The 27,909-nt window shown below is 31.6% G+C and overlaps 2 pseudogenes across 1 annotated transcript; both read right to left on the bottom strand.

The window, feature by feature from the left end:
* Positions 1–811: 811 nt before the first annotated feature.
* On the bottom strand, positions 812–5,210 carry LOC111304847 (exportin-2 pseudogene; annotated as a pseudogene). The gene is made up of 2 exons (XR_016331270.1): positions 2,075–5,210; positions 812–1,270 (listed from the first exon to the last, which is right to left on the bottom strand). The product of XR_016331270.1 is annotated as an exportin-2 pseudogene (transcript).
* Positions 5,211–15,868: 10,658 nt separating this feature from the next.
* Positions 15,869–16,957, bottom strand: LOC111305970 (ethylene-responsive transcription factor ERF023 pseudogene; annotated as a pseudogene).
* Between the last annotated feature and the right edge of the window lie 10,952 nt (positions 16,958–27,909).

Genomic DNA, 27,909 nt, shown 5'->3' with positions numbered 1-27,909 from the left:
CTTTGGTGAATTCAAGATGCAAATTGAAGATTTTTCATACGCTCTTTTACTACAAGCAAAACCATAAATCAACCAAAAACATGAAAGTACTCCAAAATCTTATGTAATGGGTATTGTGGGGTATATATAAAAATGATTTGGTGGCTGTGCTTGGATTTTAATGACAAAAGTTTTGGTTAAATCACTCACACCTACTTTCGATGAGGACTGATTTTTGGCTTTAATCAGAATTTTAGAATTAAATGATTGATTGAAACCCTTACGTGTAGCTTTCATGTGCATGAGCGCAGCGTTTTAATAGCATTAATGATTACATGGAACGGAATCAACATTACAACGGCGATTGTTTCAGCAATTCCTTAAACTGATCCTCCAAACTTCAAACGTTTTCAACTTCAATCCGCTTTGTTTTATTATCGTTGCTTCAGCTTCAGTCTCGACACTGAATAATAGGGGTACTTGTGCTATGGACCAAAATAAATTAATCTCCGTATCTTATTTTAATGTGATTACAACAAGCCTGGAACGTGCTATGGTTCAATCACTTTCAATTTATGGATTGCTGCCCAAATCTTGATTTTCGAACAATAGTAAATGCTTGAAAGGTAGCAAGCCCATTCAATAAAAAAATAAATATAATAATAAATAAAGTAAGCCCACAGAATAGAGTCACGTTCAAACCACGAGAGAAACAATTTGCACTAGTAGCTGTCGTCTTACTCCAGCATCTCAAAATTACTATTTTTTTCATTTAAAAAAAAAAAAAAAAGAAAGAAAGAAGCTAGTACTTAAAAGGTTTTTAGATCTAAACTTCAGCAACATTCTAAGAAATAATAATATAATCAAAATCACTCACGAGTGAGAATTTCAGACAAAAATTCAATGTCAGTTACCAGCCGATTCCTACAGCTTTTTGCTCAATAACCCTTTTCAAATTTATCAAAAAAATAAAAACAAAGACAGTTTTATACTACAACTCTTGTCAACATAACACAAAGATCTACAGCTTGTGGACAGATGCATTCCAAACAAAATCCATAAATTATGATAACAAAACCAAAGGAAAATGGGGGCTCATTCAACCACAAGCAGTGGACTAACCACTACACAAGGAAGCACAATTCAGTGAGCAACAGCAACTGCAAAATCTAGCACCCACCATCACATTTGATCCTTCATCTTGGTATCAAAAAGCATCCATTCCTCACAAATGCATGCTCAAGGTAATGTCCCAACACTGCAACCACCGAATAGGGAAGAATCCGTGGCCCTGCAGTCAAGCAATAAAACAAACCTGTGAAAAGGTACACCCAAAGAAGAAACCGCTATTGAATCCAAACATAAATAGAAGGAATTCATTTTCTTCGGACTTGGAGCAGATATAAATCTGCAATGGATTACAGTGCAAAGAAAAAGGAATCCATATACATAAAGAGAAAAACAAGAGTTTTAATGGCTGACTTAGCACAATTATTAACTGAGCCTTGCATGATTCCAGATAGGGAGTATAAAAATCACAATTTGGCAGCTTTCAGAAGGTCAAAACATGCAGCAGTCGGAAGTTTAGATGGAGTACCACACACACTATGGCATATGCATGTGGTTCTTGCTTAAAATCAGGATTTTGATAGCAGTCCACACTCATATTTAAACCAAATCTAAAGATCTCCATCACCCCCACCCCAACACCCAACAAAAAATAAGGAAACGTACATTGAAAACAACCAAACCATATCAGAGGATTTTAAGCATAAGTATGAACATGTCGAATATAACAATACCTCCTCATACTCATAATATGGAGTGCGAGAACTTTCTCCAGAAACCCTATGAACCCTAGGTTCGATAAGATGAAGATATCATCCATACATCTAATCCAACTTTTTGCTGACTATGGTTCAGCAAACAACTGTAAACCCTGGTGTTACAGGATACTAGTTCAGTGTTAAAACAGCAGAACAATGGGAAGGAGCCCTGGTCCACCACAATCCCCCACATCTAATCCAGCATTCAATTTTTACATAAGCAAGAGAAAAGTAAACATAGTAAGACAAACAAACAGGAAAGCACTTACTCAAACTATTTTGCAATTATACGTGCTGCAAAGCTGAAGTAATGCCGCTTGATTTGCTGGCTCAAGATTTTCATTAATGACCTGGGGGTATCTCCCAGGGGTAAGTGCAGAAAGTTTTGCCAATGAAGCTACTAAGAATTGCTTTGGATCCTTTACATCAGTCAGAGGATCATCCTCCTTCTTTCCAGCATTGTAAAGTTTAACAAAAGTGGCAGTATATCCCACATTTTCTGCAATATCTGGCATTTCTGGTTCTTCCTCAACTCTGTCCTGCTCAGGCCGTGAAAGAAGGGTAACAATGCTATCCAGCATTCTGCCCCAGTGTCTAGCAGCTGCAGCATCCACAAGATCTGGAGATTCACAGATGAGCCGGGTTGAAGCAACTGCAGTTAACTTAAGCTCAATTGCTCCAGTGATCAGCTTAAGATTGGGAATCCAAAACTGCTCCAAGATAACCAAGAATATGTTGGCCTGAACTGCATTCATCGTGTCCACTAGATTTTTAGTTCCATGCTTGACTAAAAAGAGTGACATGAAAATCACAAGAGACTTCCAAAATTTTATAGTACGATTGTTTTGGAGGCGCATAAAAAGGACATTCCAAATATTACTCATGTAGGGAGATATGACACCATATTCAAGATTCTCAATAACAGTATTAAGCACATAGAAGCCCTGTTCATCAGTGCTAGAAGATGAGACAAGCATGTTGAATATACCAAGCACCTGGTTCAGTCTCCCCTCTTGATTGAGTTCATGGGGTGCCTTCTGAAGGAAAGCCTGAAGCATACGCACAAGGGCTGGAACATTTGAAGATCTCCTCCATGAATCAGGGGAGAGGAGAAGCACGAAAATCTGCATGTAACTTGGAGAGATGGGTGGTCTGTTCAGCTCAACAAGCTGAGCCAAAAGCTGGAATGCATAAGGCAAGAACTCCGTCACATCATTTGCCAAGATGGTTTGGATACTGGGAAAAAGGCTTGCTTCAAAAGCTGATATAAGGGAGGCATCCCTCTCACATGCTCGTCTGATAAGAATGGCCACAGACTCAAAAAGATAATGGTTAAAAATGGGATTTTTTGGATTTTTACAAACTTCATTGAGAATAGCGGTTAAACCACCAATGCAAGGTCCAGCAATCGCATTGGAGATGTCAGCAATCCCGAGAACACGCATTATACACTTCATTACATACTGATTCTCCTCAGACTCTGGAAATTTCAACGCATTGAAAAGGTTTTTCATCAGCACTGGCGCACAAGGAGTTATATCAGTTGAAGTGTATCTTGCTTTTCCCCCTTCATCCTTGACAAGCAAGAGTTTTTCTATACAGCTTGCAGCATAAGAGTGAACCACATTTGATTCTGCACCCAAAAATCGAACCAAATCGGAGAACAACTGAAATGCAACAGGTTTTTGTATCTGACCACGAAACATTGTGAAGAATTTAATAGCACCTGCCTTGAGCATGGGGAACCCATTCACATCTTGGCTTTGCAACTCAGGGACGATAACTGATGTGAAGAAAGTCTGAACATCCACAAGATCAGTCGAAACAGAAGTACCCCCAGCCTTTCTTGTTGCAAGTGAGACAACTAAATATATGGCACAGTCCTTGTCCTTCCAATTGGCAGAAGGGTTTGTAGCGAAGGAGCTCAACAAATTTTGTATCTGAATAGAAACAATATCAGTCACTTGCTTTTTGTAATTAGCTGCAATTCCTTTAAGCAGTTCGCAAGCGATCCTTCTCCTTGTATCAAGATCACTCCCCTCCATATCCCTCCTTATAAACTCAACATAATTCATCTCAAAAAGCTCCTCATCCTCATCCCTCAACCGCACATTTGGAACCACAATACTCTGACAAATCTGTGGTATTACTCCGTCAATTGCAAACAAAGTATGATGCACGCTCGTGCTAACTGTGGTCAAAAACTTCATTGCAGTAACAGCCAGTTTGTCACGGCTTGAAGACTGAGACACATTTGTAAGCAAACTCCAAACAGCTGATGCAAAATCATTTAAATAACCTTGAAACTCCTCCTCATTCTTTTCCATGTAAAGACTAATATTTTCACATACCGCAGCCCTAAGTTCATCAACCAATGCTAGCCCATCTGCACTACTCTCAACTGAAGGGTAATTCGTGGTCAAATACTTCCTAAATTCACCCATCCAATCTCTCATATGATCCTCAAAGAATTCAGGCAGTTCTTGAAAGTTCAACGAATAGAAAATCCTACAACATAACCTCTGAGATTCAAAGAGTGGCCGTAGGGTCACAGGGGAACCAACACCAGCAGAAGCAGCCGTTGAGTCAATTAATGAGGCAGTTTTAAGAAAAATCTCTAATAAGGGAGCCGCAAAATTATCCAAACAATACTTTAAATCAAGTAAAAGATCGTTTGTTTTATACTGATACCTAAATTTCTTAAAAATTGAATTAGCAGTTCCGAGAATACCGTTAATGGAAGTATAATCAGCGGATTGGGCAGCCTTTTGAAGATTGGATATGAGCTCAGGAAGCAAAGTCGGCCAAGATTTTGGGAAATCGTGCTTGCCGATAACAGCTAGGGCTTCGCTGAGCTGGCTTTGAATGCGAGGAGAAGAAGATAACATTAGAGAGACGATTAAGGTTTTGATCTGGTCCTTTTCGGGGTCGAGGATTGGGGAAAATGTGGGGCTGGCGTTGGGATCGTTAGAGGGAACCCAACGTGTTTTGAGGTGGTTCTTGAAGTTAACAGCAGCGGCTTGACGGATCTGCTCGTCGACGGAAGGCTCGGCCACGAGACGGAGCACGACGAGCCCGTAGTTCGGACGATCGGCGGCATCGGAAAGGGAAGCCTCGGCGGCGCGTCGAGGTTCCGGCTGGGGAGAGAGTGTGTGGAGGAAGCATTGTGAGAGGAATTGAAGGGTTTGGGGATTCCACTCCATTATCAAAATAAAAAACGAATAATTTGAGATCGCCCCAGTATAAACGTAATTAAAAAAAAAAAAGAGATTTCTACAAGTTTCGAGAAAGAATTCTAGTGTTTAGAAATTTGAAGCAGAGAGAAAAGACAGAGGGAGTTTACCGGAGAGTGTAGCACAGTAGCAGCGAGTGAGGGATTGAGAGTTCTTTTTTTTTTTTGTCAGTAAGGTTAAAGAGGGAAATTTTGGGGATTTTAAAGAGGGAAAGGGGTAGGGACTGTGGACGGTAATTATGGTATAGGAAAGTTTGTGGATGATAATTGGGCTTTTGAAGAAGATAAAAGTTGGGCCATTTTTATCAAAAGAGGATTAGTGGACCCAAAATTCCAATAACAAAAAATTCAACCGTCATCACTAAGCTCTGTAGGCAACTGGTGTGCTTTTATGTTAAGTCTAAAACAACGCCTTTTTTCACTAAGCCCAATATAGAAAATAGTAGATACTATCCAATAGTAAAATTGTTTTGGGCTGTCTCGGTCGATGTCCGATTTATAGTTTTCATAAAATTTATCTTCAATTTTAGCTCCAAATAATGTATGAATGTTAATTGTTTATATATATATATATATGGGATAATTAAAAATTTTATTTAAAACAAGAAGAAGCAAAGTCAACTACCTTGTGTATCAATGGAGGATAGCCATCAATTCAAATATCAACTATGTTGCTCGCTTATGCCCAAAGTAGTCAGTATCTCATCGATACCTGAATCGATGTGTTTCAATGTATCGACCGTACCGATACAATACTAATAACATCGCTTATACCTCAATTCTTACAAAGCTCATAGTTTAACGAATTAACACATTTTACATAAGCAGCAATAAGTTGAAAAACCTCTTCTTAAGACCTTATGCTACTTGTATAATTTGGTGACTTTCTTTCCTTCCATATATACTAAATAACAGAAAGCCAAACAAATCTCAACTAAATGGTTTCCTTTGAAAGTTGGAACTGTCCATTTCAAATCGGCATTCTAGCTGATAAAGTTTCTATTATTAAAACATATTAGACAATGTTTTTGTTGAAAGTAATAAAGAATTGCATTATCAATGAAGAATTTAACTTATGAACTATGTTTTGCATTGGAAATTGGTGTTTTAACTTAACTTCTATGACTTACCTTATTTTCATTCTTGTGTCACGGGTCGAGATTTAAGCTTTGAATCCGCACGGCTCCGAGATCTGGGCATGCACTCATTTGATGTCCCAGATCAACCTTCCTATCATGATTCACATCCTTGTGAGGTATTATCCGCTCTGCCCCCCTTGATCTTACGATTTTATCCTATAAAAAGCGTCTCACAAGGTAGAGGTGGTGTGAACCCTTTTATACTCCAGTGACTCTCATATTATGTTCGATGTGAGATTTAAGACTCTTTTTTATATCCGTGACACTTGTAGATGTCCCAGATCAACCTTTCTATCATGATTCACATCCTTGTGAGGTATTATCCGCTCTGGCCCCCTTGATCTTACGATTTTATCCTATAAAAAGCGTCTCACAAGGTAGAGGTGGTGTGAACCCTTTTATACTCCAGTGACTCTCATATTATATTCGATGTGAGATTTAAGACTCTTTTTTATATCCGTGACACTTGTACTTTGCTCCATTGAGGTTAAACTTGTGGATAAGATCGTATGCTGAAGTGAATGGAGGCAAGTATAGGGTTGGCTGTCTTAGCTATGTTAGTTTACCAATCAGGTATTTGAATATGAAGTATGTACAAAAGAGAATGCATGCTTTCCTGTAGATTGGCAAAATTAGTTGATTATGACTTTCATGGATAAATTATTAGAATATTCAACGAACAATTTATAAATGGACTTGATTTTGATAAAGGAATAGCACAAACTTCTATCAATCCATATATGGCAAATTGGAAATCGGCCGAATTAAAATGACAAATTTTGATTAGCTGGAAAACCTATAACCAAACCAATGTGGTGAATGAAATTCCAGAAACACTCTCTAAGAAAAAAAGGTGGAAAAGATGAAACTGAAGAATGAAGTAATGTCTGGTGTCCTAAAGATAAGTTTTGGCTCTTCTCCTTTTTCAACATTAAATGGAAAGTCTTGTTGATTGTTAGATGAAAAGACACATCAGCACAACAAGAACAAAAGTAAAGGAGCCAAATCTCAAAAATTAAGTGGGGGGTTTCAATACCAAGTATCCCTTGAACATAGTACAATCATGCAAAACAGAAACTCCAATTTGACATGGACACCTTTGAATTTCTCTCCACAGCTTTCCAACTTAGACATGGCATATATATATATATATATATGTACAAATACAAAGTAAATAAGTTACGTGTCTGGGTACACATCCAGTTTTGTGGTACCAAAAAACAATGAGTGATTTAAATCGAAGAACCCAACAAACCCATTAATTTTTTTTGACATCCTTCCTACCTTCCACTTCTTGTTTTAGGTGTTATTCATATGTTTTCACATACACCCCCCCCAACATCAGCATTCAGCTCAGTTTCAAATCCCATTTATCTTTAACGTATAAATTCATAGATTTATCGTTAAATATAATTTAAAAAATCATCATTAATTTTTTTTAGATACAATTAATTACTTAAGTGAATCTGTTTTTTTTTTAAGAAAAATCTCAAACTTAATTTAAGTATTTTTAAAATGTAAATTTTATATTTATGAAACTAAGATCAGATTCGAGAGTACGATTATATATAAGAAAAATTATAACATCTTCATAACATTAATCAAATGATAGTATCAATTTGATTTCATGTTATCCAAACCTTAAAATATTTTTAAATTTTTACCAAGTAAATTAAATTTTTGAAAATTGATCTTAAAATTACTCTAATCATTTGATAGTGATTTTAGATAATTTTTTCACCTTAGAAGTATTCATGAAGACTCGTATCCAACTCTGAAGAAGCTCCATAGTCGAATTCATTAATATCTTTTCTAAGAAATTATTTTTTGAAAGCAAATAATAAAGTTCTCCAATCGTTTTGATAAGATTTTATATCATGCATATTGCCTAATCATTTAGTGGGATTTTTATTTGAAAACCTCAAAATTTTCTTTTGAAAAAAAAGTCATTAAATCCTTCAATAGTTCATTAAAATTTAATGAAAATTTGAATCCTACAATCTTTAATAGGATTAAAAATTTAATTTTTGAAAATTCATTATGAAATTCTCTAATCGTTTGATATAATTCATAATTTAAGATTTAAATTCTCTAGTCATTTGATAGGAATAATGAATTTATTATAAAAATTTATTTTAAATACGCACAAAAGAAGAAAGAGAAACAACAAAATCATATAAATAAATATACAAATAAAAAAAATAAAAATTACCTTGTCTTATTTATTGTTTCTCTACAAAATAGCTTATAGCTTCGCTAGCATCTATCATTTGTGGTGATAGCCTTTTTTTTTTTGTTTAAATAAAAATCAAATAGAAACCGAAAACATATATACCCAAAATTCTAAAAAATTTTACTGCAAAAACATTTTGTTTAAATGCCTTCCTTTTGTGTTTCATCTCAACTCCTTTTCCCAACACAGAACTCCCAAGAGAAAATCCTAATTATCTAAATCTAAAACACCAAAAAAGACTATAAAAAAAACTATTAATTTTTTTTCTCTCTTGATTTTTTTGATTGATTTTTCATTATATCTAATTAATCCTAGTGGGTCTCTTCATAGGCCTCTATTCCAAATCACAATAAGAGAACGTTTTTTTGTTTTCAATCTCTTAATCAAAGTCAATTTTAAATTTTTAATCCAAATCCACCTCTCAAATCAATACATTTCATTTTTCAATTAGAACACTAGACTTCAAACCGAATCAAACTTTTCCCTCTCTTTTTTTTTAAACCATAAATCAATTAATTACCAAAATAAATAATCTTAAACTAAACAAAATACTAAAATCCTAAAATTAAATTAAAAAATACCTTGGACTAAATGGGATGCCTATAGCTGTCTCTCTTTGCGCATTTTTTATGAAACATGAATTGTACAAAAATAAAAGACATCCATTTTGTTTGGACATAGAAAAATCAAAAAATAAAATTATAAAAGTTCCTCATCAATAAGGCTTAACAACTTCAAAATATAAAATGCTCCTTTAATTAGAGGTTCAACATATTTGAAAAATATAAAAATTTAAATATTCTACTCGAAAGACTTAAGAATCTTGTCAAGAAGACTTGGGATTATAGCTAAAGGTCTTACAAATCTCGACATGAAAATAGATTCAGCTTAAAAAATTTACGAATTTTGTTCGAAAGACTTAGAGACTATTTTCGGAGGTCTTACAAATCTTAACATTTAAATACTCCACTAAATAGAGGTTTTACAACTTTAAAAATGTAAAAAAGATTCTTATCTGAAAGAGATTAAGTATTCATTCAAATATTTAAATTGAAAATTCGAGATTCTCACTAAAAGATTATTGAGATTTGCATAAGTCTTCAAGATTCAAATATTCACATTTAAAAATCTTGGAGATTCACATCCAAAATATAAAGATTTTCATTTGAAAAGTTCAAATCTAAAATTTAATGTCTCAAGAATTTACATATGAGATTCTCATCTTATGATAAAAAAAAAAAAAAAAACTTCTCTAAACAAAGTCTATGAAACTTTAAAGTTGGAATAACTTCTTAACCAAGATTTACCAACTCTTCTTGAAATCATTCTCTTCATCTAAAGGTTTTAAACTTTGTCTTCATAATATTTTCCTTATATGATGATCAAAATCATATAAAAAAGTATTATTTTTTAAAATTTTAGTTTTTCTAATATTTTACCCGAAGATATTAAAAATTATGTTTGGAGGTCTTACAAATTATGCTCAAAAGTCTTATAAATTATGCTCGAAGGTCTTACAAATCATTTCTTATCTTTGAAAAAACTTATTTTTAATAAAAGTTTTAAAACTTAAAAAAAAATCATTTCTTTTGAAATAAAAACATCTTATCTTAGAAAAGGTTTCACCCCCTAATCAAGGTTATACACTTTTACAAATCTCATTTTGAAAAATTTTTTAGCCTAAAACTTATCACTTTTGTTATGAAAATTTTTCCTTAACCACAAATTGAACTCTCATACTTAACTAATTTTTCTCAAGTGAAGGTCGAAATCTCATATTTCCAAATTCTCAACCTTTCAAAATCAAAATCCAAAGTTAATTGAATATGTAATGAATGAGATGAATGCCATGCATGTAATGCAAAAATCAATGTCATGAATCTTTAATTGTGGTACATAGGTCTTTAAGCCCTTTTTCATTTTTTGTCATAGAGATTTTGAACTAGCTAACAAGCTAGTTTTCAACAATAATCCTCCATCCATTTCTTTTGACTTAAAGTATTCCATTTTTCAAACCATTTATCTTATTCATAGATCTTCTTCAAATATTTTACCTTGACTATTCTCTTTATTCTAAAATGTCATTCTTACCATAATGATCTAAAATCATCTATTTCTTATCCACATCAATTTATGCCAATTCAAATATAAATGTTTTTACAGCAAATGCTCTAATGTTTATAACAACAAAAAAATTTACCTATATAGCTATTCCATGATCCAAAAATTGCATACTCTTTTTAAAACATGTGATTGAATCTCTTAGAAATTAATGATTATTGCATAAAATGATGAAAGTGAATCTCAACTTTATCTATTTAAGGGAATGAAATAGTTCTACACACTGAGGTCTTAAAGGAGATTTTTTCACTAGATAGGAAAAAACAAATCAGTATGTCTTTATTAGGCTCACCAATAAAAAATCATCTTTTAAAGCACAATTTACTTTTGTACTCTTAATTTTTTGATATGGTAATTTAACAAATGTCAAGACTAGCTCTGATAGCCTCAAAATTTTTAGGAAAAAAATAAAGGTTCAAATTTCAAAACAAATTTTCGGATTGGGGTTCACCTTTTTGAATTTCTCAAAGATTTTCATTTGGTTTCTTCCTTTAATGATATTGCTTAAGTTGCTTTCAATCATGCTCTAGACTATCCTTTCGAGTTTTTACCCTAAAGCTCTATTCAATCTTTTTTTTTCTTTTTTTTTAACTATTCCACCATGCATTTGAAAACTTAAAATTCATTCAAAATCAAAAAATAATGGTGATTTCCTAAAAAAAAGATTTTCAATTTAAATATCCATACTTTATCAAAATAAGATTTTCAAATGACGTAACATAGGCTAGGATTTGGGGTTTTGAAAGAAAAGATAAATAGGCTCAAAAATGTATTTAAGGGTAATTAAACTAAAGATCATTTTTTTTCAATAAAATTTTCCTTTCCACTTTTTAAAACATGCATTTTTATCTTTTTTTTTTAATTTTTTTGCCTTTATTTTTCCACATTCAAATAAATTAAGCCCAAAATTTTGAAAACTTACCTTTTAACTGTAGGCATTATTTTCTTACCTTTAACTTTATATCCATTTCTTTCTCAAATATATCTTCTTTCATACTTGTTCCCCAATGTAAAGGGTAATCCTTGGTTAAGATTCTTCCAAAAAGAATTCAATAAGCTCAAAAAAGGTAGCAAATAGATTTTTTTTTAAAGAAATATAAAATATGATCATTTATTGTATCAGATATGGATACTTTCATTGGAAAGAAATTCTTATGAGAATATATTTTTTTTAAATTTTAGAATCATTTGAATATCTCATATGCATAATGTTATAATCAATTCTTTTTTATCTTTCTTTTTTTATGCAACTCAAGCTCATAGTATATCATCTTACTACATCAAATGAAGTCTTTATGTAACAATCTTGATTTTTACAACTTACACCAAAAGATAAAATCAATGCCATCTAAAGAAAATGATACTAAAAAAAATTGGATAATTTGATTTTTTGATAAACTTGCCCCAAAATATAGGCAAAAAAAAAAATTTTAAGACAATGAAACAAAATGGATATTGCATATATCAAGATGTGGAATAAGGATATTAAGGGATATGACCTTTTCAGTGATTATATCTCAAGGAATAAATTGGACAGGTTAGGTTGCCTTTAGACTAGCCTTGATATTTATCAAAATTTTTAAAATTTAGAATATTTAAAAGAGTACCCCATGTATTAGCTTACAAAGATTTTACAAATTTCATTATTCATAGCCTTAATGAGGATTATCATCATTGAAATCCCTCTCGGTCAAGTGAAAATCAAGTTTGTGAGACTTGGGAAGTCAGGCTTTAGAATGGTGTAATTATCAGCTGAATTAGAGTATGAACTAGTTATAACTAAGTATGTTTACTCTTGACAATAATTACTAATTCCCTCAAGATTATTTTCACATATAATGCACGAATTCATATATAGACAAAATTGAAACCAAAATTTAGGCAAAAACTCATACATATGTCAAAGTAAAACTTAGAGAATAAACTCAAAAATTTCAAATCTTTTCATAAATTACTTGATACTTCATTTATCCAAAAGAAAAACTACTATAAAGAAAATTTTCATTGTTCCATAAGCTCTATGATCAAAATGTCATTATTGCTAAGTTCTTTAATTTTCTCTTTTAATTGCTTGTATATTTCAATTGAGTGTCTAATTACCTCTATGTGATAACCACATCTACCATTCAGATCATAATTTCTTACTGATGGATTTGAGGTTGTTTTTAAAGGCATATGGGTGAGGAATTTGTGCTTTATTAGTAAAAGCAAGAGGTCAAGAATTGGGATTAAAACTCTCTCTTAATTATTTTTTGACATTTTTAGCTTGCTTCTTGATCGGGTAACAAATTAAGTGACTGTTGTTTGAGAACAAGGATTTGCATGAAAGCCTAACTATTGCACAGGTTGGCAAAGATAAAAATTTTAGGAGAAATTATTTATAAAAGGGTAATACGGTAGGTACATCGGATAAGGCTAACATGTTTGAAACTTTTAGTCTGTTACCCCTCATAAATTACAACTTGAGCATTTTTTTACTTTTTCTTTGGCACATCATCTCTCTTTGTATCATTTATATCATTTATTTTAAGTTTGCCATTCTTAGTTGTATTTTCTATCATTTTATTAGAAATCACCATATTAGTAAAATTTTTTGTTGTATTTCCAATCTTATTTCATAATAAGGCTTTGAAAGTATTAACAAATAGAACCGTGGTCTCTTTGTCAATAAGGGGTGGTTAAACTTAGGCAGCAAAGTCGCTTCACCTCTGAGCATATTCTTTAAAGCTTACAGTATCTTTCTTTTTCATGCTTTGTAAAGGCAAATGATCTGAAGCTAAATTTATGATATGTTTGTGTTATGTGATAAATGCCTAGCTAGTTCCTTCCAATCATGGATGTGAGACCTATCTAATTCAACATACCATTTTAAAGTAGATCTAATAAAGCTATTTTAAAAAATATAGATGAGTAATTTTTCATCACGTACATGTACGACCATCTTGCGGTAGTACATAGTGATATACATTATGTGATATTTGGTTCCATTGTACTTTTCAAATTCAAGAAATTTAAACTTGGGTGAAATGACCACATTAGAACCAAGCACAGTTAAACAACATCCATTGAATCATAAAAATTCATCCTCTCAATAACTTGAAGTTCTAATAAGCTCAATTTTTTGTTTAGATTCAAAGCTTTTTTTAGTTTTTACTATGTTTATCTTCAGCTTCTTTTGTTTTTTTGGATCATCTAGATTAGAAACTTGAGTTGGATCAAGAATATGAGCTAATTGAGTAGGAGCAATAGTTGCAGGCATGTTAGTATGCATGTAAAGGTAGCTTACCGTACATGACATTTGATATTGAGCCCTTTAAGATGTTTGTTTGAAATATATGCCAAAGTCAAATAGGTATATTAGATTATCAACCTGTTCAGCCACTGTTTTCTCTTTGTTTAAATTCTTTAGCAATTCAGCCACATCTTCTAATTGCCACTTTATTTCTTCTTGTGCCTTTTCCATCTTTTAGAAATGAAGAACTTGTTTTTTTACCATAATTCTAGCTTGATACAAAGATTGAACTATGCTTGAAGCTTTTTACCATAATTAGGATGATATATTACTAGATGCCAAGAATCATCCTAACTTGTTAGAAACATTCTTCTATATGTATGAATGAATAGATGAATGCACATATTGAATGTGATACATAACAATTCAATGATGCATGAATAGATAAATAAATGCATTCACATAACAATTTAATGATGCATGGATTCATAAATGACTGCATGAATGGATGCATGATTTAATGTTTGTCTCATAATGATGTATGAATGATGAATACATGAATTATATGCTAAATGCATAAAAATTCAATCACGCGTGGATGAATAAATATATAAATGCTGCATAACAACATATAAAAGAGTGAATAAAACTCAAACTCTTTCAACTTTTATCACAAAACACATACAAATGACACTACCAAAGTTTCTTCATATGTTCTAACTTGAGTTACATTCAAACAATGGGTGGGCATGGCTCTAACCTAGGATTGGCTTCTTAAGGTTAACTACATATGGTTTAAGTTAAACCTAAAAGTTTCTAAATTATTTCTTACATCATTATCCATCACATATTAGTACACCCATCATAAACTATAAACGAAAAAGGTTTAATTCGAGTGAGACTATTTCACTAGCCTAAACAGAGATATAAAATCTCACGAAAGCGTAGATAATTAACTCTTTTTTAATGGACAGAGCTCAGGTATAGAGCTTATGTTATATAGATACAAGTGAATGACATAATATGGTACAATTATAAATAGACAAAACATTTAAAGAAAAATTCTTAATTTTAACTAAGGCTTTGGATAACACGAGTTTACTAGCCTGACTCAACTATTTTCAATGGAGTCACCAAGTTGTCATAATGTATAGATCCATAGATCTATAGTTAGACACAATAAGAAGTTACCACCATTTTTTTTTGTTTAAGTATGATTGACCGCCTAAGTAAATCTATTTCTTTTTAAAGAGAAATCTCAAGATTAACTTAGATATCTTTAAAAGGTAAATTTTAGGTCTACAAAATTAAAACCATATCTGAAAATATGATTACATGTGAAGAATGTTATAGCACCTTCATAACGTCCATCAAATGATGGTACCGGTTTGATTTCATGTTATCCAAAACTTAAAATATTTTTAAATTTTTACTAAGTAAATTTAATTATTAAAAATTGACCTTAAAATTACTCCAATCATTTTATAGTGATTTAAGATAATTTTTTCATTTCAAGAATATTTATGGAGATTCATATCCAACTCTAAAGAGACTCGATCATCGAATTTATTAATATATTTTTCAAAAATTATTTCATTACGGCCGTTAAAATATAAAATTTAATATGTTACTTTTTTAAATTTAAGAATTAAAATAATACACTTTAAAATTTAATACTGTGAAAGTAATTTATCTTGATCAATAATTGCTAAATAATTTGGTAGATTTTGATTCAAATGCATGCTTTTAGGTAATTATTACTCCTATAATTACCTATTTTTTTAAAAAAAAAACCCTAATGTGAATTAGTTATTTGGTGAGAATAGTATAACTTTCGCCTTAAACCACTTAAGATACAAACCCCACTCCCACGCACTCACCCACCCCCCCCCCCCCCCCAAAAAAAAAATCATTTGAGCCAACGACAATTTAAATAGACCTATAAGGGCATATTTATGAATTAGTAAAAATCAAGTGAGTTATTTAAAAAAAAAAAAAGTAAAAATCAAATGGTAGTAATATGGTAATAACAACTAATGCAAATTACTATTCTAAAAAACTTTTTTTGGCCTTAAATTTATTAAAAACTCATTTTAATTCCAACTTGAATGGGGCCAAACTTAAATAAAATTTTTTAAATGTAGTTGGTAATGTTTTTTTATTAAAAATGATTTCACTTAATACTTTTACACTTAATTAAAATTAAGGGGAAGAAAGAAAAAAATGGATCTTCTTCCCTTCATCTTCTAAGTTCTAACATAATCAAAATTCTCTAGATTTCAAGCCCAACAAATTGAAGGAACAATGAATTAATTGGGAACCTGGTGCCCCTTGTCTTGCCAAATTGGCATGCCATACCAAAAAACTCAAAGCATCTAGTATAGGGTTTAGCCAAAATAAATGCATAAAGAGCAAAGACAGGAAGCTGATGAAACATTTATGATTTTTTTTTTTACAACGCCACCTGCTGCATACACATCAGAGACATTCCAAGAATTGTTGCTGCTGCTGAGCCTCTCCTTCTAGCCACGACGAGTCTCCGGTGAACGTCCACCCGCAAGAATTCCATTGGCAGCCGCTATTCATCAATTCTGGCAGGTCAATTTCGCCCCAAAAATCGTCATCACCATGACCATTCCCGTCTTCGGATGATACTTGACTTTTTTTCGACAAAACTACTGAATGCGCCGCCTTTGCTGCGGCAGCTTGAATATCTCTAGCCGTACACGTTGACGGTCTAGGTAAATCCTCCACTTCGTCGGGAAAATTTAGCTGCGCTTTTGGTCCTCGAAAGCAAAACACCGCTACATCATATGCTTTAGCGGCCATTTCTGGCACGGGAAATGAGCCTAGCCAAATGCGTGACTTTTTGCGTGGCTCTCTAATTTCCGACACCCATTTGCCCCACCGCCTTTTCCGGACACCCCGGTAGAGAGGATGCCGCGTGCCGCCTCGCTTGGAGTCGTGTTTCGGATGAGTTTCGAGGTTGGAGGTGTTTAAGTCATCTTCAGTGCATGCTGGTTGCTCCATCACATTACAACCGTTAGCAACGAGAGTGTCGTTGGCAATTTGTATTTGCATTAGACGTTACAACGATAATAAAATTACAGGAATGCCCATTCTAAAACGTGAGGGATGTCTTTTGTCAAACATTAAAGCATTGCCTATTGCACCACTCGCATGTGTAAGGACAGTGACAGAGATTGGATTTTCTTCGGACAAAACCCCTGTTAGACGTAATCATCTTTGTCTCTAATTGGAAGGCTCTTATTATTACGAAAGCTGTATTTTATGCCTAGACTTCTATTAATGAAATTTTTAGTAAAAATTAGTTCAAGTACAATAATTAATTGTGTATTTGACATAATATTTTAGTAATCTTGTCGCTGTTAATTATTTATATATTATTTTTTTTATTACATACACTTATATAAAAAATACTTAACTCGAAATGTTTGAAAAATTGTATAGGTTGATGAGCTATTCATAGTAATTAAGAAAATTAATCTCTCTCTCTCTCTCTCTATATATATACATAAATCGATGATATAGTTCTTAATCATCAAAAGTAAAATTAAACGAATGAAAATTGTTTATATGTATCAAATTAATAAAATTTTATAATAATTAATTAAGTATGTGGCAATATTTGAAATCTATGAAGTTAAAAATCACACTGTAAATATATAGAGTAATAATCTTATGAAATGTTAAAATCATATTTAACGATGATTATATTCCATGGTGTTGAAATTTAAAAAAAAAAAAAAAAAAAAAAAAAACAAAAACCTGAAGTCTACTACTAATTAAACGGAGAAGGAGGCAAAAGTAAGCCATTTGCAACTTATAATTGAAACCGTTAGAAAGTGAACACGAATTTGAGTTTTTTTTTTTTTTCTTGAGAATAATCATGATCAGTTAAGGAAATTGAGGAAAGCGCGTGCAAATTGGTGGAGCTGATGATTTTGTGTGTCCTACGTGCCAAGAGTGGAGGAGCATCGATAATTTGGCACGACAATGATCAAGTTACCCTTTCACGCAAACTCGTCAAAAAGCTCCCAAAGGCAAAGAGATGACAGGCCTCTTAGAAAAAAGGGCTTTCGGCCGTGAGGGTTGGGGTGGAGGATCGGTGGTTCACACTTTCACATGGTCGAAACGGTTGCACGAGAATTTTGTGACTCCGTTTTTGTTTTATTTTAAGTAGTATTTGGTATGGGATAATTATTTAAAAATTATTATAATTTATGTAAAATAGTGATTTAATTTTCATCTAAAAGTATTTAAATTTTTTATTAATGAAATGATATGTAAAAATAATAATAGTTAATATTTTTATTTAATATGTAAATTAAAATTTTATTTTTTTTCAAAATTAATTGTAATTATTTTATATTATAAATTTTTATATTTTTAAATTAGTATTCATTGTAAATTAAAATTTTATTTCTTTTCAAAATTAATTGTAATTATTTTATATTATAAATTTTTAAAATTTTAAACTAATATTCAATGTAACAAGTTCAAAAATTATTTGTGTGATTTTTTTTTATTTTTTAATATATAATATAATTTTTTGATTTTAATAAATTAGTTTTTTTTTCTAATTCAAAATTTTTTTACATAATTTATACTATAAAGATTAATTTAAGTTTCAATAAATATATTTTTAACTTAATAATTTAATTATGGTTTACTGTATTTTATTATGAAATAAATAAAATATTAATAATATTTTATAAATTATTATTTGTAATTATAATATTTTCATATTTTACTAATATTACTAATGTTTTATAAATTATAAATATTACTAATATTTTTTAAATTAGTATTCATCGTAAATTAAAATTTTATTTCTTTTCAAAATTAATTTGTAATTATTTTATATTATAAATTTTTATATTTTTAAACTAATATTCAATGTAACCAAGTTCAAAAATTATTTGTGTGATTTTTTTTTTATTTTTAATAATAATATAATTTTTTGATTTTAATAAATTATTTTTATTTTCTAATTCAATTTTTTTTACATAATTTATATTATATAAATTAATTTAAGTTTCAATAAATATTTTTTTAATTTAATAATTTAATTATGCTTTATTATATTTTATTATGAAATAAATAAAATATTACTAATATTTTATAAATGATTATTTTTAAATAATATTGAAATCATTAAATTATATAGTTATTATAATGTGCATTGTTATTTTGATACTTTGAACCAAAATAATGTTTATTTTTAATAGTATCAAATATAGTGATTTTTAATTACTAAAAATTAATGATTCTTAACCAAATAAAGTGATTCTAAATCACATGTGATAAAATCACTTTAGTAATAAAATCTTCTTCATGATTAAATTATTATGATAATATTGAAAATGATATCAAACACTATCCTAGAGTTTTGTTCTTGATTTTCTTTTAGCTAGTGAATAAGCTTGATTTTAACTGGAAATCTTTGTATATATGTTAGATCGGTAGAGATGCTGATTTGCTGCCCATTCCTACTCTGTGTTTTTTTTTTTTAACCTGTTTTTGGTCGGGAAAGATGGCCATACTTCCAAGTCATATGATCAACTTGTTTATACATATTCAGTTCAATCGTTAGCCTCCATATGAAATGAAACATGCAGCCATGCTTTGTTATCCAATTATCCGCAATGAATTAAATATGAGAAAAATATAGAAATCGAGCATACGAAACACTTGACTCGATAATAAATATATGTACTTCATCTTAAAAGAACAAAGTTCAAATTTTCTTAATAAAAAAAAATTAATTTCTTCAAATGGCATAAATATTGGAGGGACTGCATTATTTTGTAACTGAAATAGATTTATTCATGAGGTAGACAACTTGTTAGTTTCTCTCTGATTCTCCATTTTAAAATTGGAAGCCGTTCATTGGGCAAAGTTGAAGGATAAGATAAGAGGGTTAGCAGCAAAATCACTTAAAACTCCACATTTGTTATTGGCCATTGTTGGAGGAAATATACTACATATAGAATTGAAACATAAATATGGAAAATGGGCGTTTTTTGTCTTGAATCTTGATTGCAAGATGTGCCGCTGCTGAATGACCATGAACCACATAGCTCCGAAACCCAAGACAAAAAAACCTAAGTGACATGGATTAATCGGAGATATGAAAGAATGAATAAAACACCAAAGGGTCATGTTTTCCCCCTTTTTTTTTTTCTCAAAGTGACCACAACATCCATTTTGTTTTCTTTTTAAAAGGTAAAATCACCCTTGGCAAGCCACGAAGCAATAAAATCTTATCTACTTCCTTTCAATAAACCAAAAACAACAAAACATAAAAGTACGCATCGTTCCTTTTTCCTAGTTAATAATTTTTCTCTACTTGTTTTTTTTGGAAGTAAGAAATTGTTTACATCTTTCCCCTTAAAAAAAATTGTCCATCATTTGCTGTGACGTTTTACGACCCTTAGAATTTGGTTATACCAAAGAAGCAATGTGGTAGGAAAATATAGAACCTTGCATCAAATAAAGGGGGTCTAGAGGTAGCTGCCAGGGAGAAGGAGGCTTGAATTCGCTGTTTTCCGAAGTCATTTTGACATCTTTGATTTGGGGTACGCTACCTTTCCATCCCTTTTGTCCCCTTTGAAGAAAGGTCCTTTTATAAGAAAAAAATCTCAATCATGTGAGAACTAATTATATATATGTTGAAGATCGTCACTAAATGAATTTAGACTTCATTTTCTTCCTTTGCGTTGTTTCTTTTTCCCCATTTCTTCATGTCGTAAAAGATCTCCAGTTTGGCAAACACACCCAAGAGGTAAGTCCCATCAATCCAACAACAATGTCACCAAACTGACGTCAAAAACATTAGGAATAACTGGATTCGTTAATTGTGCATAATTATGTTATAAAACTACTAGCACGTACCTAATTGACTTGAAAGTTAAAAAAATTAATCCAAGGTGAAAAGTTAAAAACACACCTTAAAAAAAATTTACGGTACACGGCCAAAGCCTAGGGGTCAAACTAGAAATAAAAACTCATCTTTGTTGAGTTCTATCGTTAAATAAAGGAGATAAGTGAACCATTTGTGTTAAACCATAAAACATTCTTATAGCTATGAAACAATGTAATTCCTTCACACAACTTCCATTCCTCAATTTTTGTTAGGTATTTATTAAATGGTTCATAATTATGATATAACGTGAATTAATGCAAGCTTTTAAAATAATTGGTTATCCAAAATTATGATCATTTTACTATACCAGCAAGACACAAGTTATTGCGATTCTCTTGTTTGTACAATACAATTGAATGCAAGGGTCCATGTAGATCTGACAATTCGTGTGAATTTATTATAAAAATATTATATTCGTGTCATATTTTATACAAAAACATAAAATATAATTATTTAATTTTATTAAATCTATTTATGATTTTTTTAATTTTAAATTGCATTATTTTTGTGTCTTTTATTAATATTATTTTTGTATTGTGTCAATGTGTCAGTGTTTCAAGTATTTAAGTCTAACTACTATGCCACCATTCAAACGGAGAAGGGCACAAAATAAATGTAGCTGTCAATTTTATTAGGATGAAACATGTGTGCCTCATCAATATCATATTTTCCTTTCTCTCCTTTTGTTCCTGGCCTCTTTGTTGTGGCCTTTAGGTAGAGGGCTTGATGGCTGAGGCATACATAGCAAAAGCTGAATTTAAGAGAATGCAGGTTGCAAAACGCGACGGTTGTTTTATAGCAAAGTTGAAATGGACAAATAACAACATGTTGATTGTCTTTTTGCTATACTATCAGTGACGATTCACTTGATTGATGAAATTATTATTCTTATCTGCGTCAGCTGGAACCGTACGCCACCAAACCAACTAATTTACTGCCATAAGAGCCACATGAACGTTACTCATTTTAGCATTGGAAATGACATCGAAAGCAGAAGATCTCATTGTAGATAACCTCATATATATCCACGTTTTAGATCTTTGCAGCTTCCACAGTTCATTGGCTGTTGAGAGTGTGATCGATGCTGCTGATAAGCTTGTGTTTGGTGACTGGTGTCTGGTGGTGCTGTTCTTAACTTGGCTTCCCAGCAAACATGCAAGGAAATCGTGCATGAGCCTGTATTGCTGTCTTTTGACCCCTTAGTACTGTTGAATTGGATTAATTTCCAAACTATCTCACCTGACCAACATTTAATTTTCCCATCTTTGTTACAGAATCATCAAAAAAATTTTGAAATATTGAACAAGCAAATGTACCATACGAGTGAGCGACTTTAAAATATATATATATATATATATGTAGTTTTCGATTGATTCATTATATTGTATTATTGTGACATCAAAGGTCAAAAGACCAAAAGCTTTGGGCCATGTAAGAAAATTTAGGAAGCGAAAGCTTTTGATGGATTGTGATAGAATTTGGATTCAACCTCGTGTTTCCAGTTCTGCACCAGAGAAAGCGTACGAGATTATAAGATCCTATTATCAGAGATTTATTATTCTTTTATTGAATATTGAATCATGCTACTTCTTCAATAGAGGTAAGGAGAGATCAGGGAATCAATCCCGACTGATTTCTTAGAAATTGGACTGCTGATAAAAGCCTGAAAGGAGCAAGGATTAATGGGAGTTTGGCAGCATATCATGAATCCGTCTATCTTTTCTTGAGCATTGGCTTTGCAATCCATGTATCACGTTGTTGTGGGGGACACGTGCATGACAAGGATCTACCATCAAGTCACTTTCGCAACTTGCAAATTCTTCCAATCACGTGTCTCATAAAAAGGGCCCTTGTTAGGGAAATTTGGCCAACTCAAGTGGACAATCGAAAACGTTGCCAATTGGCAACACATGTAGAAGGAAAACCTATGTTGCAATGTTGGGACAGGACCATCCAAGTGTGGCAACACCAATCTTTGGTAACCCAGTCCCAGAGTAACGTTGTTGTCAATTTTAAAGTAGTTTGTGAATTTTGTTGATTTCAGCCCAAAGCTTAACTTAAACTTGATCATGCCATTAGCAAGGGCTAAGCTCCAAAATTTTTTTTTTATTATCTTCTATAGGGTTTAGATAATGGATATGGATTTGGGATTCATCGTGATCCACGGGAAATCTCAAATATTATGGGTTTGGGCTTGAAAAAATAAGTAGGGGAAGCAAGGGGAGCCCTACTCTTTGCGAACACTGACTATATGAGCTTAGCCATTTTACAGATGCACAGCTAGAGCTCCACATCTATTCACGACCCAATTGCTACCATTGCTGTACTGATCCAAACTCCAACCGAATTACTTTAACATTTTTCTTTTCAGGACACGCAATCGACATTCCTTAACATTTTTTTTTTCAGGACACGCAATCTAAATTCCTTAACATTTGGATTGTGCACGGTAACAGATTTCTACCTACTTGACTATCTGTTCCAGTGTTTAGCCACACCAAACTATCCAATTAGTTTCTTTTTCTTTTTTGTGTGTACAATATCTGACAACCAGTTTCATACAAAATCATGTATGGCCCTTGTTAATTTCTTGTACATTTCCAAGATAGTGCATTCTTTTATATATTAATTTAATTAATCCTAAAACTTTTTTTTGGGGGGTGGTAGGGGCATACCCTAAAACTTGTTCAAAAGCTACGGAACTAGTCCCATCAAAATTCAGAACCAAAATATCAGAAATAAGTATGAATCTGCTTGCGGGTCTTACCTAGCCAGTGGGCCTATTAACACCATTACTAAGGCTTTTAGTCTGATTAGTGACTGCCAGCTGAGACTCACACCTCGCTTTTTTCAGCATTGCTAACAACAAAGTTATCAAAGTTTTCGGTTTGGCGGAATAAAATTAAATATGATATATATATATATATTTACCTAGCTAAAAGGAAATTTTGTTTGACTCCTGATGTGGTGTAAATGAGATTTGAAATAATTAGCCCAAAAAATACTTGAAAAACATTGCAAAACGTTCTTATGTGGGGGAGGAAGATTTTTTTTTTTGGGTAAATTATAAAAATTAATTTTGTAATTTGAGGAGGATTGTGAGTGCTTAAAAGTTGATATTTAGTTATTTTATGATTTTATTTTTTTGTGTTTTAGGCTTAAAATTGTACCTTTTCTCTTTTTTTATTTACAAAAACTTTTTTTTTCTTTTGTTTTTCGTTATTCTTTAAGAATTTATTATTGTTCTCTCTTTATAACTAAAAAAATGCTAAGTCCAAACAAAAATAATTTTGGTTTTGAATTAGAAAAATTGCACTGTTATCAATTTGGGTGTTCTCTATATGCTATGTGATTTTTTTCTTAATTGATTTAATGATAGTGAAGAGGAAAAGGATGAATTGAAATGAGTCCTTTTAGTTTAAAGCACACAAGGTCAGTTTTTAATATGATTTAATTAATAATTTGATGTAATTTTTGTTTTTTAAAATAAATTTGATTTGGGTGTTTTGGTTTTCAATTTAATTTGATATTGTGATTGAATAATAAGTTTTTTAATTGAATTTTTAGATGTGGATTATGGCTTTATTTTTTATAGAGTTTTTATTAGATAATGAATTGTTGTATTTTTTAAAGTTAGAATTTAGATGAAAGCTTTTTTTTTTTTTTGGGGTATAATTTGGACATGGGTTTTTGTTTAAGTAGGGATTCTATTGTTTTTTTCTTTTAAGATAAATTAAATAAGAATTTTGGTATGCTTTTGGCTATCTTTATTTTTAAGGATTGGGTCTTCAATTATTTTTATAGAATTATTTATTTATTTTAATTATGAAACTTTTTTATGATTTATGGGAATTCATTGGTTGAATTATTGTTATTAGCATTGAGATTTGGATTATGTTCTTTAAGTAAAATAGAAAAACTTGATAAATTAATATGGAATGTTGATTTAGATTAATGATTGAATGGTTAAAAATGATTTTTTTTTAGTTTATAATTTTTCTTGATTTACAAAAAGAAAAATAGTAAATTAATGAAGAAGAAAGAAAAAAACAAAAGAAAAAAATTACAAATTTATATAAAAACTAATAAAACTAATCATAAGTTAATTAAATATCATCTTTTAAATCTCATAAATCATTTTTAATCTACCTTAAATCACGGGATGATTTTTTGTAATTTACTTTTTTTTTTTTGGTGTGTAACCTTATTAACGTTAGTATTAAAGGCTTATATCCTTCAATAATTTTTAAATTATAATAAATAAAATAGTACATTAGGATTACAATTAAGGAATCTAAGACATAAAAAACGTACTGAAAAGGCAAAGTAAATGCTTTTGGTATGGGTTCGCTTTCGGGGCAGGACTGGGACAATTTATTCAAAGGCCAAAATTAGACACTCCAGACACGTTCACCACGTGCCATTCACCGGCAACAGGGGTTGGGTTGGTTGCATTTTGTGACCCCACAAGGGTCATTACACGTTCTACACTTCGACTCGTGCCTGACACTCATTTTTTAATTTTAGGGCTAAGCCTAAGCCTCTATAAATTATAAAGCTCCACCGAGCTGGTTCTGCAATTATGGTTCGTCGGCCAAAATTCTCTCGGACCTCTCCCCAGTTAACAACCCATCCATCTTTCCATGCCTATGCACTTCCGTTTTCATCCAATGCTAATTGGAAATTCTTTAAAAAATTTGGGTAGCATTATTTCAATGAATTTAAAAGTATTATAAAGGAAAACACTTTATTTTTTACATATTGGTTCAGATTAAAATATATTACGAAAAGAATAATGATAAGTAAATTAGCTTAAGTTTGGCTTCACGAGCCTTTTATCCATTATTATAAAAGAAAATTGCTGGATTTTTGCAATCATCTCAAATCAAAGCAGTAATGGCATCCTTCCTAGTGAGGGTAGCCTATTTGACCTTTTATTATTGGTTATGATTTTATTTTCTTAAATACAGCATTTATATTCTATCCTAATAGTTAAATGCCGGTGCTTCTTCAACCTGTCCTTTTTGACTAATGCAATGCCTCAAACACCCACCTCTGTCACCACGAGAAAAACTGGTATATCCTCCTTGATATTTTTTACTCCGTACTTAGATTCTTCAAATCAATTCCTCTCACGACAGTAAATTATATTTTATAAGTCTGAGATTGAAATTAAAAGTAATTTTTTATTAATATTAAAAAATAGAATAAGAAAAACTTGAAGTTTCATTTTTATAAAAAAATAAATATGAAAAAAAAAGCATGGCTACTGTTGGAAAATGAAAATTGTCTACCAAGTACATTGATACTGTAGAATTTTTTAAAAAAGAAAACAGCTGTATGATTTGAGTGGGCCAAAAGTCGGTGCATAACATGTGAGTGACACTGTGACAGCGGTGGGAAGGGACGCATGCGGCTGAAACTAAAACATTTCACATTTTCTTTTCGTTTCACCCAAATGCCAAAGACTTCTCTCTCGCTTGTGCTACGTATTTCAAATTCAAGCACATAACTCTGTCTCTGCATACGTACGTCCAGTTCCTGCTTGCTTAAAGACGAAACTATCCTCCTAAATAGAAAAATTTTTTTCATCCCATTATTAACACAAATAATATTCTTTTCACCCATTAAAAGCCTCGTAGTGTTGAATTAGTTATATTAAAAGTATTTAATTGTTTTCCTTTTTTTTTTTCTGGGTTGTTGCACTTAGTTTGGAATTGCACGCCGATGCAGCCAAAGCGACGGGGACAGGCAGGGCGCGAAAATGGTAAAATGGGAATGGACCAAAGAAGTGATGGAATAGCAGATATTGACACGTCAGTACAGACAACAAAAATGTCGTGGGATTATCAAATACAGACACACGCCAAACACGTTACACCAATAGCTGTTTTATTTTCCAAATTTAGCTCCGCAAAATATTTTTAAAAAGAAACTGATTTTATTAAATGCACGTCACGTTCTTCTCACTCTAAAACCCAACCTCAATTCACGTTACTGTCACGTGCTCTTCACGAGCTTTTCGCCTGTTTTTTCCTTCTCCAACGTCCCCCTTTTGCCTTTTCTTCTTTTTCCCGATTTCTCGTAAGTTTAATTAATTTAATATTATAAAAGTAAATGTTTTTACTAATATTTAATCGGTGTGTTTGTTCGATAAGATCGATAAAAGAAACAACATGCGGTGCGGACACGTGCGTAGGAGACTTAGAAAATACCGCACGTGGCACGCCTGTTCTCTGTTAAACGTGAATCCTTTTTTCAGTTACAAAACGCGTAATGGATGGACGAGGACGACCTGCGCTGCGTATTTCGTGATTTTTATTTAATTCAATTTTCTATTTCTTAAAGACTCGTTCTAATATTCAAAAACCTCTATGCGTCACGTTAACATTGCGTCGTGGACGACAATTTAATTAATTGTCGAAGAACTATTTGGTGGTGATTATCACGGTCCGTCAAGTGCTCGATTCAAAATTCAACCTTTTTACTGTTTATTTTTTAAAGCATTTGCCTTGGTCCTTTTTTAAGTTTGACCTCACCTATCTAGATCACGTTACCTGCAAGCCCAGAGTTATGGGTAATCTTTGTAATTTAAATTGATATAATATTAATATAATTTAAAATTTTCATAATTATTATATGTAAATTTCCAATCTGCCCATTTGTCTCTAATCATCTTAACTAGCCTTTTCTTTCACCAATAGATTGCTATAATTATAATCCGGCAAAAATCTTTATGGAAGTAGAAGAAATCCTATGTTATTCTCTTCACACTATCTATTAAGTATTTAATTTAAAATTAATTAATTATAATTAAATTATCTCAACTTAATATAAGATCACGGGGAATCTAAATTTTAACAAAAGTAAGATAATTATACTTTTTTACTTCTAATAAGATAAGTTCAAAGAGTGCTTTAAGACAATTGTTAGCAAATATATATACGTATATTTACTATACTGCCACTGGGTGCACCTGAAATTTCAGGAGAAAAATAAAAAGCAAGTCTGGTAATTGTGGGCGTTTGGGGAGATTTTTATGTCTGTAACATATACAGGGAAAGAGATCAGCGTCTCCAAGCAGACTTGCACTCTGGACCGTCAATCTATAGAAAGATTTGTCACAGAAATGGACCCCACACCTATCCCCTAAAGAAAGATAAAACTTTACTGGTATTAACTTACAAATTATTTTTCA

The sequence above is a fragment of the Durio zibethinus genome, chromosome 21 (assembly GCF_047325235.1).
Source record: "Durio zibethinus cultivar Kanyao isolate XHJ-2024 chromosome 21, ASM4732523v1, whole genome shotgun sequence".
NCBI lineage: Eukaryota > Viridiplantae > Streptophyta > Magnoliopsida > Malvales > Malvaceae > Durio > Durio zibethinus.
The sequence above is the reverse complement of the archived record's forward strand: the minus strand, read 5'-3'. Positions and strand labels throughout refer to the sequence as shown.